This window comes from Pseudophryne corroboree, chromosome 5, assembly GCF_028390025.1.
Source record: "Pseudophryne corroboree isolate aPseCor3 chromosome 5, aPseCor3.hap2, whole genome shotgun sequence".
NCBI classification, from domain to species: domain Eukaryota; kingdom Metazoa; phylum Chordata; class Amphibia; order Anura; family Myobatrachidae; genus Pseudophryne; species Pseudophryne corroboree.
The window spans coordinates 333,545,253-333,559,216 of NC_086448.1; the positions used below are offsets into that span (position 1 = coordinate 333,545,253).

General features: G+C 44.4%; 1 protein-coding gene across 4 annotated transcripts in view; it reads right to left on the bottom strand.

The window, feature by feature from the left end:
* BBS9 (Bardet-Biedl syndrome 9) overlaps positions 1-13,964 on the bottom strand; it is an 853,332-nt gene that overhangs the window by 369,839 nt on the left and 469,529 nt on the right. The gene's annotated exons all lie outside the window — the stretch shown is intronic.

Consider the following 13,964-nt stretch of genomic DNA (forward strand, 5'->3'; position numbering starts at 1 on the left):
GGGCCCAGATGGTTTGTCGGGTGATTATTACCGCATGTTACAGGCCCAAATTGTCCCCTCTTTACTGGAACTGTTTCGTGCAATACACGAACGGAGTTCCCCGTCCCCGCTTTTTAATGAAGCTTTTATTACACTTATCCCTAAACCTGACAGGGACTCAAATTTCCTCTCCTCTTACAGACCAATTAGTCTCCTAAATGTAGATTACAAACTTTTAGCTAAGATTATGGCAACGAGACTCCAATCCATCCTTCCTGATATTCTCACCACGACACAAATGGGTTTTGTGACTGGCAGACATGCGGTTAAGGCGATCCGCACGGCACTGGCGGCGGTGGCGGCATCCCAGTCTCCCTGCACAGACTCTAACATGCTTCTTAGCCTCGACCCCAATAAGGCTTTCGACATGGTACTATGGCCACACTTATTTACTGTGTTGGAGAAAAGGGGGTTTGATGTGAGTTTTATTAACTATATACGATATATCTACAGCACTCCATCCGCCTCGCTCCTAATTAACGGGATCAGAGGTCAACGGTTTTTCTTGGAAAGGGGAACCCGTCAGGGATGCCCTTTATCGCCCCTTCTATTTAACTTGGCCCTTGACCCACTGCTTAGAACACTGCAGGACTGGTCTGTTTTTAGAGGGATAAAAGCGGGTAGTCAGGAAATTAAACTATCAGCCTTCGCTGACGACATCCTCCTTTATATTTCAGACCCCGAATGTTCCCTAGCTCAGATCATGGACAGGATTACTTCATTTGGCCGCATATCGGGTTTTAGCATTAATATGGACAAATCGAAGGCCCTGCTGTTGTGCGGCTCTGTAACATGTCCACCTTGGGCCACACGTTTCCCCTTTCATTGGGTATCCACATATATCACATACTTGGATATTTGTGTCCCACATTATATTTCAGAACTCTATAAAATCAACGTACATAAGGTATTACACACCTTGACCGAAGATGTCAAGAGATGGGAACGCCTTCCACTGTCATATCTTGGTAGGGCCAATCTTCTGAAAATGGTGGCAATACCTCGCCTACTATGCCCCTTGCAAACACTTCCCATACTGTTAACGAAGCAGGACTCACAGCAGATTAATAAACTTACTAGAACCTTCATATGGAAGGGGGGCCGAGCTCGTATCGCGCTACGTAAGCTTACTCAGCCTAAATCCAATGGGGGTATTAATTTCCCAGATGTAGTGGTTTATAACCACGCTGCTCTTCTGAGACACTTGAGGGACTGGTTGCAGAACAGCTCTATTTACACAAATACATCCCTCGAACAAAGCTTCCTTCCGACTGTAGCCTTGACATGTTTCCTCCATCAGCATGACTGGGAAATACCTGAACACATTCGGTCTAACCCTCTTCTATGGTCTACCAGGAAGATGTGGCACCTACTGCGACACAATGCAAAATAAATCCGTATTACTTCCTACATCTACCCCTAATTAAAAACCCAGACTTCTTAGACGGCATGGCTGCTCACCCCTTCCAGACTTGGAGGGAGGAGGGCATAACATCAATTCGCTCACTAGTGGCAGTGGGAGACCGCCGCCCGCTCACCCTCTCAGAGGTCTCAGCGAGGCATGAGGTGATTGTCTCATCTTCCCTTCCATATCTACAGACACAATTCTATGTCAGACATGTCCTCGCTCATTTTGCGGATGGGGACTGGACCAACTCCCTGGATAGCCTCTTAACACATCCGGTACCGAGATATAAGGCCATTTCTATCCACTACACTTTCTTGAGAAAAATATTAGATCACGCTACTGTGAGGGGTGGCATGTCCTCTTGGTTGGCTAACTTTCCTGATCTGACCATACCAACTATGGAAAAATCGCTACTTTACTCCAGAAAGGTCCTCCCGGCAAGCATGTACACTGAGTTGTTTCTTAATGTATATCATAACACCTACTTATCCCCACTACGGCGCTTCCACATGGGAGCGACCGACTCGCACTCTTGTCCAAAATGTCATCAGAGTGAAGCAGACACTTTTCACTGTTTGTGGACATGCCCGATTGTGCAATACTTCTGGCACCTGGTTAGGAGATATGCGGAGGCAAATCTAATTACCCACGTGCCCTTCACCCCTGAATGGGCAGTCTTGGGCATTATTGATCCTGCCCTCCGCATGCCATCGGAATGTAAAAAACTACTGATAGCCCTAAGCGCTGCGGGGAAAAAGACTATACTACAGGGTTGGATAGATAGTACACCACCACAAATACCACTATTCCTAAACAAGTTACATCATATATTTAGGATGGACTGGGTGGAGGCCTTTGTAGACAGGGGTAAACAAGTGGAACGATTCTTTCACCTGTGGGAATCCTACATCCCCACCCTGCCCCTTACCACACGCCTAAACATTCATAACAGCCTCAAAAACACCACGTAGTATCTAACTAGACTGGCCACACAGGAACAACCGGTATCCCTGGTCTAGGTGTAGATGGCTGAGGCGGCCTCCCTCTCGGTCGCTTATATCATGTACGATATCACTAGCACGATTACTGTAAACCTTTCTTTTTCGATGAATAATGTCTTAACCGATGATTAATGTAGACACTGTTGATGTATACCACTTGATCTTAATGTTTGTGTATTATAACCTTATGATTTATATGCTTTTTGTGACTTTCATGATGACTCAATAAAAAGTTATTTGAAAAAAAAAAAAAATGGGCTAAAATCGCAATAGTAGCCTGTTTTTATTGGCCGAAAAACTAGTGCAGCTAATTGGATACCCCCCATAATGTCAACCACATAATGTTGACCCCATAATGTTGACAGTTATGATGACAACATTGTTAAAATGTCAACAGGCAAGGTGACAACTGAAATGTGGACAATGTCAGAATGCTGACATTAGGGTTAGGCTGGGAAAGGGGAGGCTAGGGTTAGGCACTAGAGCAGGCATTCCCAACCACGGTCCTCAAGGCACACCAACAGTTCTGGTCTTAGTGATATCCAGGCTTCAGCACAGGTGACTTAATTAGTAGCTCAGTTATTTTGATTTAACCATCTGTGCTGCAGCCTGGATATCACTAAAACCTGCCCTGTTGGTGTGCCTTGAGGACCGTGGTTGGGAATGCCTGCACTAGAGGGAGGGTCTGCCATTTTAAAAGGATGAATTAAATACATTTAAGGTTCTGTATAATCAGAACAAAAGGTAAAACCGTTGCATGGTGCAGCCAATGAGGCTCCAACTATGTGTAAGGACATGTGCTACTGCTATTTTCTGGGTTTTACATTTCATTTTATTTGAAATGTCACTCTTTTCCTTTTTGATTAAAAACTTTTAAAAATAAGTATTAAATTTTTTTTATTTCACAATATCATAACAATAAAATAGTTATGAATCCGTACTATTGGGAGGAAAAATAATTGTACAATAGGAAAAGGCCATGACAATCCAACATGATGCAAAACAAATACTTTGTTGATTAGCATACTGTATAAACAGCAACATTTCCTGCTAGGAAGGTGCCCCAAAGATAGTAGGGAGTGACATCATATTGTGCAAAAAAAGGGCAGATTATCAATAAGGAACAAGTAAGTACAATAGTAACACCAAAAGGAGACGCAGTAAGATAGGGAAGGCCATCGGTATGCCTACCATTGATAGTTACCATTGATCGTGATATGGCAGGTGTCCATCAATGGTTGCGTACTATGCAACAGATGACCATCGATGGTTTTATAAACCAATGATAATCTCTGTACTTCACAGAGTGGCCTTTGGGCCAATCAGAAACTGGGGGCAGGGCTTTGCGGGTGTCAGAGGCTCCTCAGTAGAATCTGACACCCGCAAAGCCCTGGATCTATACCATCAATGGCGGGGGAAAAACCAGGTCCCCCAGATCGATGGCAAAAGTATTTGGCACCGTCCATAAATCATTGATGATTTGAAATCATCGATGGTCATCCCTACAGTAAGAGATAGTTGGTTAGAACAGAAGGATTGACAGTCCATAAGCAATGCAAGAAATATTTAGATTTTTTTTTTTATTACATTTTTGTAACTTAAGTTATTGGCAATATTAAAAAGTAAGAAAAGCAGCAATGGCTGCTTACCCTTCTTGTTGGCAGCTGGGGGGGGGGGGGGGGGTGCTGGCTGATATCCTCCAGGCTGCAGTCACAGACCTCCTGCTGATTGATGGATAATGTCACCAGGGTGCGGATCTTAGGTCCGGCGGGATTGGGTGTGGTTCTTAGGGTCAGGGGCGGTGCTTAAACCCACTGCTGCTGAACAGACTGGCTTCAATGGACTACATTGGCTGCAGCCCATAGAAGTCAGATAGGGCTGATGGTATAGCAGCTATCGCAGTTCGGACTGGCAGTCCCAGGAAAAAAAAGAACACCTCCCCCTGGGGATGTTGCCTGGCTGTGATTAGCAGGGAGTGCTTCCAATGGGAAGTAACTGTCACTGCCAGTCAGTCCCTGAGGGTGGTGGATTTTACTGAAGGTAGGGGGGGGGGGGGGTAACTGCAGCCCATAGGTAAAACCACCCAAGGCACCCTTTATCCCTTGTTCTTCTTCTTCCCGTCTCTTAATTTCTTTATCCCTTTTACAGTATTTTGTTGTGTGACTAAACTCAATAGAAACTAATGTTTAAAAAATAATAATAATAATCATATTTGTCGAGAAAAACACTTTTCTGTTTATTAGTAGCATACTTTCCTACTTTTGGAAAAGCTTTTCAGGAAGATTGTGAAAGCAGCACCTTTGTGAAAGTGGATGCGTACTGGTATTGTTGCTCAGTAAGACCTACTTGTTGATGAGAAGACACTAATACTGTTCAGCACTTTTCATGTATTGTGCTCTACTCACATGTGGCTCCATACTAAATGGCCAGAAAAACCTTATTTGAAAATGCATGTAGCAATATGGCTCATTGTGCCTTATAGCTAGAGTTGAGTGGGCCAGTAGACCGAGAACCGTACCCACCCGAGCTTCACGATCCGAGTCCGGCTCGGGGTTTCCCGCCACACTCGGTCCCAAATTGAGGCAAAACGTCATTATCCCGCTGTTGGATTCTCGTGGGTTTTGGTTCTGTAAAAAGTCCCCAGTGATTGGCGCAATTTTCACTCCGACTGTGGAGAATGTACTGAACAGAAGTGTCCATCTCAGTACTGTAGTGTCTGACTGGCGTGGGGCTGGTGTATCTGAAATGGGTGCTCTGTCTGCTGTATCTGAAAGGGGTTCTCTGTCTGCTGTATCCGTCCAGGGGTGCTCTGTCCATACATCCAGGGGGCTCTGCCCCATTATTAATTAAATTAACCCAGTAACATCCAGGGGCTGGTGTGTCCTATCAGTATCAGTCCAGGGATGCTCTGTCTGCTGTATCTGAAAGGGGTGCTCTGCCCATACATCCAGGGGGCTCTGCCCCATTGTTAATTAAATTAACCCAGTAACATCCAGGGGCTGGTGTGTCCTATCAGTATCGGTCTAGGGGTGCAATGTCTGCTCTAACTGAAAGGGGTGCTCTGTCTCCTGTATCTGAAAGGAGTGCTCTGTCTGCTGTATTTGAAAGGGGTGATCTGTCCGTCCATCCAGGGGCTCCCCCCATTCTAAAATTAAAATAATAAAAGTGAAAAACAAAAAGCTTAAAAGTATTATAAAAAAAATGTTTTTTTGTTTGTTTATGCTGTACCCCAGTGTGCTATATCATTTTTATTTTATTTTTATAAGTACTGTGACACTGCTGGTCAGACCACAGTATATTATTATTTCGTACTCATGCACGTATTGTGCAACACTGTGGGTGAAGGTGGTACCACAGTAATATATTTCATACTTATGGACATATTGTGCGACACTGTTGGTGAAATTAAACCACAGTGTTCGATTACTATTTCTGACTCATACACGTATTGTGCAACGCTGTGGGCGAATGTGGTATCACAGTAATACATTTTATTTTCTTCTCATACACGTATTATAAATACGCATGTCAAATAGGCATGTCAGACAGTCTGTTTCACTACTAGCAGGAAAAAAAAGGCAATTTGGAGGCCCTTGCACAAACTGGCTTTGCTTTACATAAGTTGCCCACCCTCCAGTGTGTACTAAGAAAGCGTTTTCAGCGCAGCCGGGAACCTTGTCAGTGATCAGCGTAGGAGGTTACTTCCCTAAAATGTGGAAAAGATGATGTTCATAAAAATGAATTACCAATTCCACGAGGAAGACCTTTACTGACAATTACGTCCACAAATAAAGATGCACCTGTAACGGTGGATTTCATTAGGGATGAATTAATATTGTGCGAAGAAGAGGCTGTACACACTGGTGGTCATTCCGAGTTGTTCGCTCGCAAGCTTCTTTTAGCAGCTTTGCACACGCTAAGCCGCCGCCTACTGGGAGTGAATCTTAGCATAGTAAAATTGCGAACGAAAGATTAGCAGAATTGCGAATAGACACTTCTTAGCAGTTTCTGAGTAGCTCCAGACTTACTCGGCAACTGCGATCAGTTCAGTCAGTTTCGTTCCTGCTTTGACGTCACAAACACACCCAGCGTTCGCCCAGACACTCCCCCGTTTCTCCAGCCACTCCCGCGTTTTTCCCAGAAACGGCAGCGTTTTTTCACACACACCCATAAAACGGCCAGTTTCCGCCCAGAAACACCCACTTCCTGTCAATCACATTACGATCACCAGAACAAAGAAAAAACCTCGTAATGCCGTGAGTAAAATACCTAACTGCATAGCAAATTTACTTGGCGCAGTCACAGTGCGAACATTGCGCATGCGCAATTAGCGGAAAATCGCTGCGATGCGAAGAAAATTACCAAGCGAACAACTCGGAATGAGGGCCACTGATGGGGAAGAGTAATCGGATGATGAGGACAACATCTTGCCTATGTAGAGCCAGTTTGCGCAATGCCCATTGCCACTTGGCAGCTTGTTTTGTGGGGGCCCAAACAAACAAACAAACAAACAAACAAACCATTTCAGCCACAAGTGACGGTCTCTGTCGCTGAAATGATTGGTCTATTAAACTGTGCATGTCCTGTTTAATATATACAACATAAGGGTGGGTGGGAGATACACCCTTATTGTTGTGGATCTCCCACCTCTCTACTTATAACCTAACCAATGCAGGTAAATGGCACTGATGATCCCATTTGAATGTATATCTGATTTTTTTTTTGTCCCCAAACATATAAGAGCTACAGTACATAAAGGGGGTAAGGTGTAAGGTGCAATCAGGGAGATTGCTACCACTTCAGAGAGTTTTTTTTTCTCCCTTTCATAGTTAAGATTCTCAAAGCACCTGTATCACAATGCATGAAGCATCAAAATGTTGTGAAAAGACTTCAGTGCCTGCAATTTATTATCTCTTTCTGACCTCTCTGCTGCGCCAGCTGTGGTTACTGATGTCTAATACATTTTCTATGGACGTCACTGACTCATGTTACAGCATGAACTAAAGTGCGTGCTTGCTGATGTGTTCTAGCGCATTATTTTATTGTATGCCTATGGAAAGGCATATTAAAAGTCATGCAAATAGCTGCAATTGCTACTACAGCAAAAAGTATCGTGAACTGTGAACACGTTGTAAACGCAAAGCATTACTACTTAAACACGTTGTAAACGCAAAGCATTACTACTTAAATGAACTCTTTGAGAAGTATAAAAGACACAGGAAGTAGTGACTGATTTGTAGTCCTTTAAATGAGACTTTGCAGCACATATTAAATATAACCTTGAAAAGCCAGATACAAAAATCTATAACCTAGAAGTAATATCACACTAAGAAAATGTTTAACAAAAATAATCAAGAACAATGTATCCTTTAAAGCAGTGGGATCATTTTTTGATTAGGATTACTCGACAATAGCGTGGGAAGCATGATAAAGGTAATATTGTTTTGATGTCTGCAGAGAGAACATGCAAAGCGCAAGAGGAGGAACAGAAACCCTGAGCACTGCCGCAGAGCTATCAACTTTGTAATAAAAAAAGATTCAATGATCACACCATTCCCTCTACTGAACCCCAGTCCCACAATAATAGAAGCCTATTCTTTTATGGATATTGTTTTCAGAGGATCACATAAATCTATACACATGAGGCTTTCTTTCACTGCTTGATTGTTCATTTTGATTTAGGATGACAAGAGCCCAGGCAGGTGCGTATAAATCTTGCACGTTCTTCATTTATTAAACAGGTGGTTAGCATAAGAGCGACAGTGATGTGATTCATTGCACAGAAGGGAAGGAAATCACATGGGATCCATATCTTCCTTTGTGTCCAAAAATTCTAATTTTATTCCATCAATGGCCCCTTTCCACAGTATACTTTAGCATGGAAACCCAAGCCTCCCCAAGGAGACATTTTCATGTTAACCATGTAGCTTCTCAGGAAAGTTAAACACTTTTTAGGTGTGTACATGGGATGCATGTATTTAGCTGCTACCAAAGTATGGTGCGAGTTGTAGTTACACTACTGTAGTTAGAGATAGCCATCCCCTGACACCATATCATTCCAGTAATACACTTGGATTTGATGTACACCGTAAATAGTACATAATATGTAAAGTGTAAGTATAATATATTTCAGATTAGCTCTTTGATAAAGCCTCTGATTTAGGGGACGAAACATGTCAGAGTTACCCCTTGCTGGTCACTAATACTTCACACAACCCTTTTGAATCGCTCCATGGACTCACCCAGAGCCACGTGTTACTGCAGCAGCACTTGAATCAGACGCTGGTTTGGGAGAGGAGCGCTATCGTCTTGACCACTGCCAGATGCAGGCTGCAGGAGAGGGATCGGAAAATCTCTCTCTTGCAAGGAATCCTCCATAGTCTTAAATCGCTTTCCACCACCTGAATATGGTGTAAACTAAAGGGGCAAAACTTGTTTTGGTACATAGGGGTTAGATCATAGCCCACTGATAATAATGGGGACTGCGATCTGCAGCACTAATTAGCCTTCTGCAGGCGATTTCTGTGATATAGCCTGCATTAGGCTATTAGTACATAGCAACAATTCATAAAATTGCCTATGTAATTTTATATTTAAAAAAAATAAATCTTGATATAAAGCACCCTAAGGGATCTATTTGTCAATACTTACTGTACCTCTACCCAAATTCCAATTTCACTGCTTCTCTCCAGTGGAGTATTTGAGGTTCCTCCGGAGCTTATCATGGGTGAGCAGCCCAGCGATCTCTTGCGAAATCCCCCTGCTCAGCGATAGACAAATGCTGCAGCTATGGTGGCCAATCCCAGGATCAGGATTAGTGGGATCCCGGAATCTTGGCCAAAAATTGTCCGGGATTCAATCCCGGGATTGGAAGCTCCAATCCCAGGGATTTCAGGTTTGGCCAGCCCCTTTGTTTTTTCAACGCTGGGTAGCGTTGAGCATCCTCAGGAGGCTCAGACGCTGCCTGGCTCCCCCTACTGAGCTCCCACTACCCCCGGCTGTGATCACTGCACAGCATGACATGAAGTCAGAGGTCACACTGTGCAGCCTGCTGTCCGCTGTCTGAACCTCACCGCCTGTACTGCCCCGCACCGCACCTCACCTCAGAAAGAGGACTCACCCACCAACCTGTTCGCATGAGGGTGAGTTGTGTGGGCTTGGCTAGACAGGCCATGGGGGGGGGGGGGGGGAATAAGGGGGGGGGGGGGGTGATGGGCTTTGTCCACCAACACTAAAGAGAAGCCAATCCCAGAATTTGTCATTTTTCAGTCCCGATACCAGAGATTGTGAAAAATGGCCCAGGATTGGCCACCCTAGCTGCAGCGGGAGGTTTCTCTCTGGCTCCGTGTGCGAAAGGCAGGTCCATGCATGCTCATTGTTAAGCATCTCAGCTCATTCTTTCACAGCATCTGTGATTTTTATTTAAAGAATGTGATCACATGCCACATGCACCCCAGATCTTTATATATAATACACTTGTAATTTTTATCTGTTCGTCTGTCAAAAAAAAGACAGGATGAATTTGGATTGCGTTTTCACTATTGGATAGCCTAGTGACCTTGAAAGAAACTCACTGAGGTATGTATTATGTTTATGAACTATGGAGACATTTGTTTTTTTTTGTTTGGAAGACATCCACGCGAGTCAAGCCGCAGGCAAAAGCTAGTGTATATATATATATATATATATATATATATATATATATATATATATATATAAAAATGGTAAGTAACGGTAGTTATTTATTAGCATTGGCTGCAGGGCCAATGAGCCAGTTGAGGAGGGATCTGTGTGAACTCTCTCTCTGAGCCAAAATTTCTGCATAACGTCAGCCCGAGACAGAGGACAGTCTAGAGAGAGAATTACTGGCTAAATTGTTGCTTTATAAATTGCATCTATCATCTCTTCCCACAGTTCAGTACATACGGTGGAAAAAACTATATGGTATGACAAAGAGAGCCATGTTTCTCCAGCAATAACTACTTAACAAATTGTTAAAAACATTTTACATACATCTCTCCTATGTATAAAACTTAAATTGTTTCCCTACTTTCATTTTGATATTAGCTTAATTATTTAAATGCAAAAAGACCTTTCGCCACAGTAATCCTTGTAATGTCACCTCATTACATGCCCACTGCATCTGGGTCTTGACCAATCCATCTAAGCCTTTACATTAATATAAAGTCTCAAACTCCACATATAGAAATGGTATTCAGAGCAAATTACCAAAACTATGGTTTTTCATATGCTGTATACTACGGCAGAGATTGCAACCTAATGCAAAGACAGAACTTCCTTGTATTGTTACAAAGACAACGCTACTACTTCTCTGTCTGGGACTGATAGTGGCTTGTAGCAAGTCACTCCAGTTTTTTCTTCTATTCGGTAGCTTACAGTCAAGATGAAAGATTGAGGCCAGGAACATTCATAAATCCTTCCAGAGAAGGAATGCAGATTCTTGTTCAGAAAGTGAAAGACTTCAGCTAAGGGTAACTTACTGTACTTTTAGCTTTCATTTAATGTTTAACACACAGTAATGCCATTCTATAATATGCTCTTTAATGCTACTGTGAACTACATTACCACAGATCAAAAGCATTACATTAATGTTCAGGGAGCAATACTAAATGCCGCCGGCCGTAATCCCGGCGGTCGAAATCTCGACGCCGGAATCCCGACCACACAATCCCGACAGGGGTGGCGAGCGGAACGCAGCCCCTTGCGGGCTCGCTTCGCTCGCCACGCTGCGGGCACGGTGCCTCGCTACACTCGGCACACTATTATATTCTCCCTCTATGGGTGTCGTGGACACGAACGGAGGGAGAATATGTCGGGATTGTGGCGGTCGGGATTCCGGCGTCGGTATTTCGACCGCCGGGGTTCCGGCCGGCGGCATCTTGACCGCATCCCAATGTTCAAACAGTAATCATATAGCAACTAGAGATGTGCGGCGGACACTTTTCGTGTTTTGGTTTTGGCTCCCCACTCATGTTTTGGATCTGGATTGGTTTTGCCAAAACTACCCTTTCGGGTTTTGGTTTTGCATCTGGATTATTTAAAAAAAAAAAACACAAAAAAATAGGATTTTAATAACCTACCGGTAAATCCTTTTCTCGTAGTCCGTAGAGGATGCTGCGGTCCATTTTAGTGCCGTGGGGTATAGACGGTTCCGCAGGAGCCCTGGGCACTTTAAGACTTTTCAACAGTGTGAACTGGCTCCTCCCTCTATGCCCCTCCTCCAGACCTCAGTATAGGAACTGTGCCCGAGGAAACGGACATCTTTGAGAGAATAATTTATATTAAACTAGTGGTGAGATTCACACCAGCTCACACCATACAACAAACATGCCGCAAAAACATGGCCTTCAACATATCCCATGCTAACGTGCATGCTTAACGTAACAGCAACTGCTGTAAAACATCTTAACACATGAGAACCTGTGTAAAAAGACAAACGTAATTCACAGGAAAAATGAGCACTGGGCCGGCGCCCAGCATCCTCTACGGACTACGAGAAAAGGATTTACCGCTAGGTTGTTAAAATCCTATTTTCTCTTACGTCCTAGAGGATGCTGGGGTCCATTTTAGTACCATGGGGATGTACCAAAGCTCCCAGTACGGGCGGGAAAGTGCTAATGTTCCTACAGAACTGACTGACCAAATTTAAGGTCGTCAGCAGCCAAGGTATCAAACTTGTAAAACTTAACAAACGTGTTTGCGCCTGATCAAGTAACTGCTCGGCAGATTTGCAATGCAGAGACATCCGGGCAGCCGCCCAGGACGAACCCACTTTCCTAGTAGAGTGGGCCTTTACCGAAGTCGGTAACGGCAACCCTGCAGTGGAATGAGCGTGCTGAATGGTACCTCTGATCCAGCGCGCAATAGTCTGCTTAGAAGCAGGGCCCCCAATTTTGATGGGGTCATAGAGAACAAACAAAGCTTCTGTTTTCCTAATCCGAGCCGTTCTAGCAACATAAATCCTTAATGCTCTGACGACATCCAAGGACTCTGAAACGGCTGAGGTGTCAGAAGCCACTGGCACCACAACAGGTTGGTTGATATGGAAAGATGACACAACCTTTGGAAGATAATGCTGACGCGTTCTCAGTTCAGCCCTATCTTAATGAAAGATTAAGTAAGGACTCTTGTGAGACAGAGCTCCTAACTCAGACACTCGTCTGCCTGAGGCCAAGGCCAACAGCATGACCACTTTCCAAGTGAGAAACTTCAACTCTACCTTTTGTAGAGGCTCAAACCAGTCTGATTTAAGGAACTGCAACACCACATTAAGATCCCATGGTGCCGCAGGAGGCACAAAGGGAGGTTGGATGCGCAGAACCCCCTTCACGAACGTCTGAACCTTAGGAAGAGAAGCCAACTGTTTCAGAAAGAAATTGGACAAGGCCGAAATTTGGACCTTGATAGACTCTAATCTCAAGCCAGCATCCACACCTGCCTGTAGAAATAGGAGAAGACGTCCTATTTGAAACTCCACCGCAGGAGACTTCTTGGATTCACACCACGATACATATTTTCCCCAAATACAATGGTGATGTTTGGACGTTACCCCTTTCCTGGCCAGAATAAGTGTGGGAATGACTTCAGTAGGAATACCCTTACGGGCTAGGATCTGGCGCTCAACAGCCATGCCATCAAATGCAGCCGCGGTAAGTCTTGATAAATTAACGGCCCCTGCTGAAGCAGGTCCTCGCGAAGAGGAAGAGGCTGAGGATCTTCCAGTAATAACTCCTGAAGATCTGGATACCAAGCCCTCCTTGGCCAGTCTGGAGCAATGAGAATTGCTCGAACCCCTGTTCTTCTGATGATCTTGAGAACTTTTGGTATTAGCGGAAGTGGAGGGAACAGATACACTGACTGGAACACCCTCTGGGTAACCAGAGCATCCACTGCTATTGCTTGTGGGTCTCTCGACCTGGAAAAATAATTCTGAAGCTTCTTGTTGAGACGTGATGCCATCATATCTACTTGGGGAACGCCACAACAACTTGCTACCTCCGCAAAGACCTCTGGGTGGAGGCCCCATTCTCCTGGATGGAGATCGTGTCTGCTGAGGAAGTCCGCTTCCCAGTTGTCCACTCCCGGAATGAAGACTGCCGACAGAGCTTTTGCATGTCTCTCTGCCCAGAGGAGAATTTTTGTCACCTCTGCCATTGCCGCTCTGCTTTTTGTTCTGCCCTGGCGGTTTATGTAAGCTATTGCCGTTACATTGTCTCACTGGATCAGTACAGACGGCCTTGTAGAAGGTGCGCTGCTTGATGAAGGATGTTGTACACAGCTCTTAGTTCCAGAATGTTTATGTGAAGGAGTACTTCTTGATTTGACCATCTTCCTTGGAAGCTTTCCCCTTGTGTGACTGCTCCCAACCTCGGAGGCTTGCATCTGTGGTCACCAGGATCCAAGTCTGAATCCCGAACCTGCTGTCACGATCCGGGTATCTGGACGCCATTTCTTACCCATCAGATGCCTCCTAAGGCTGGCTCAGCGCTCCAGGA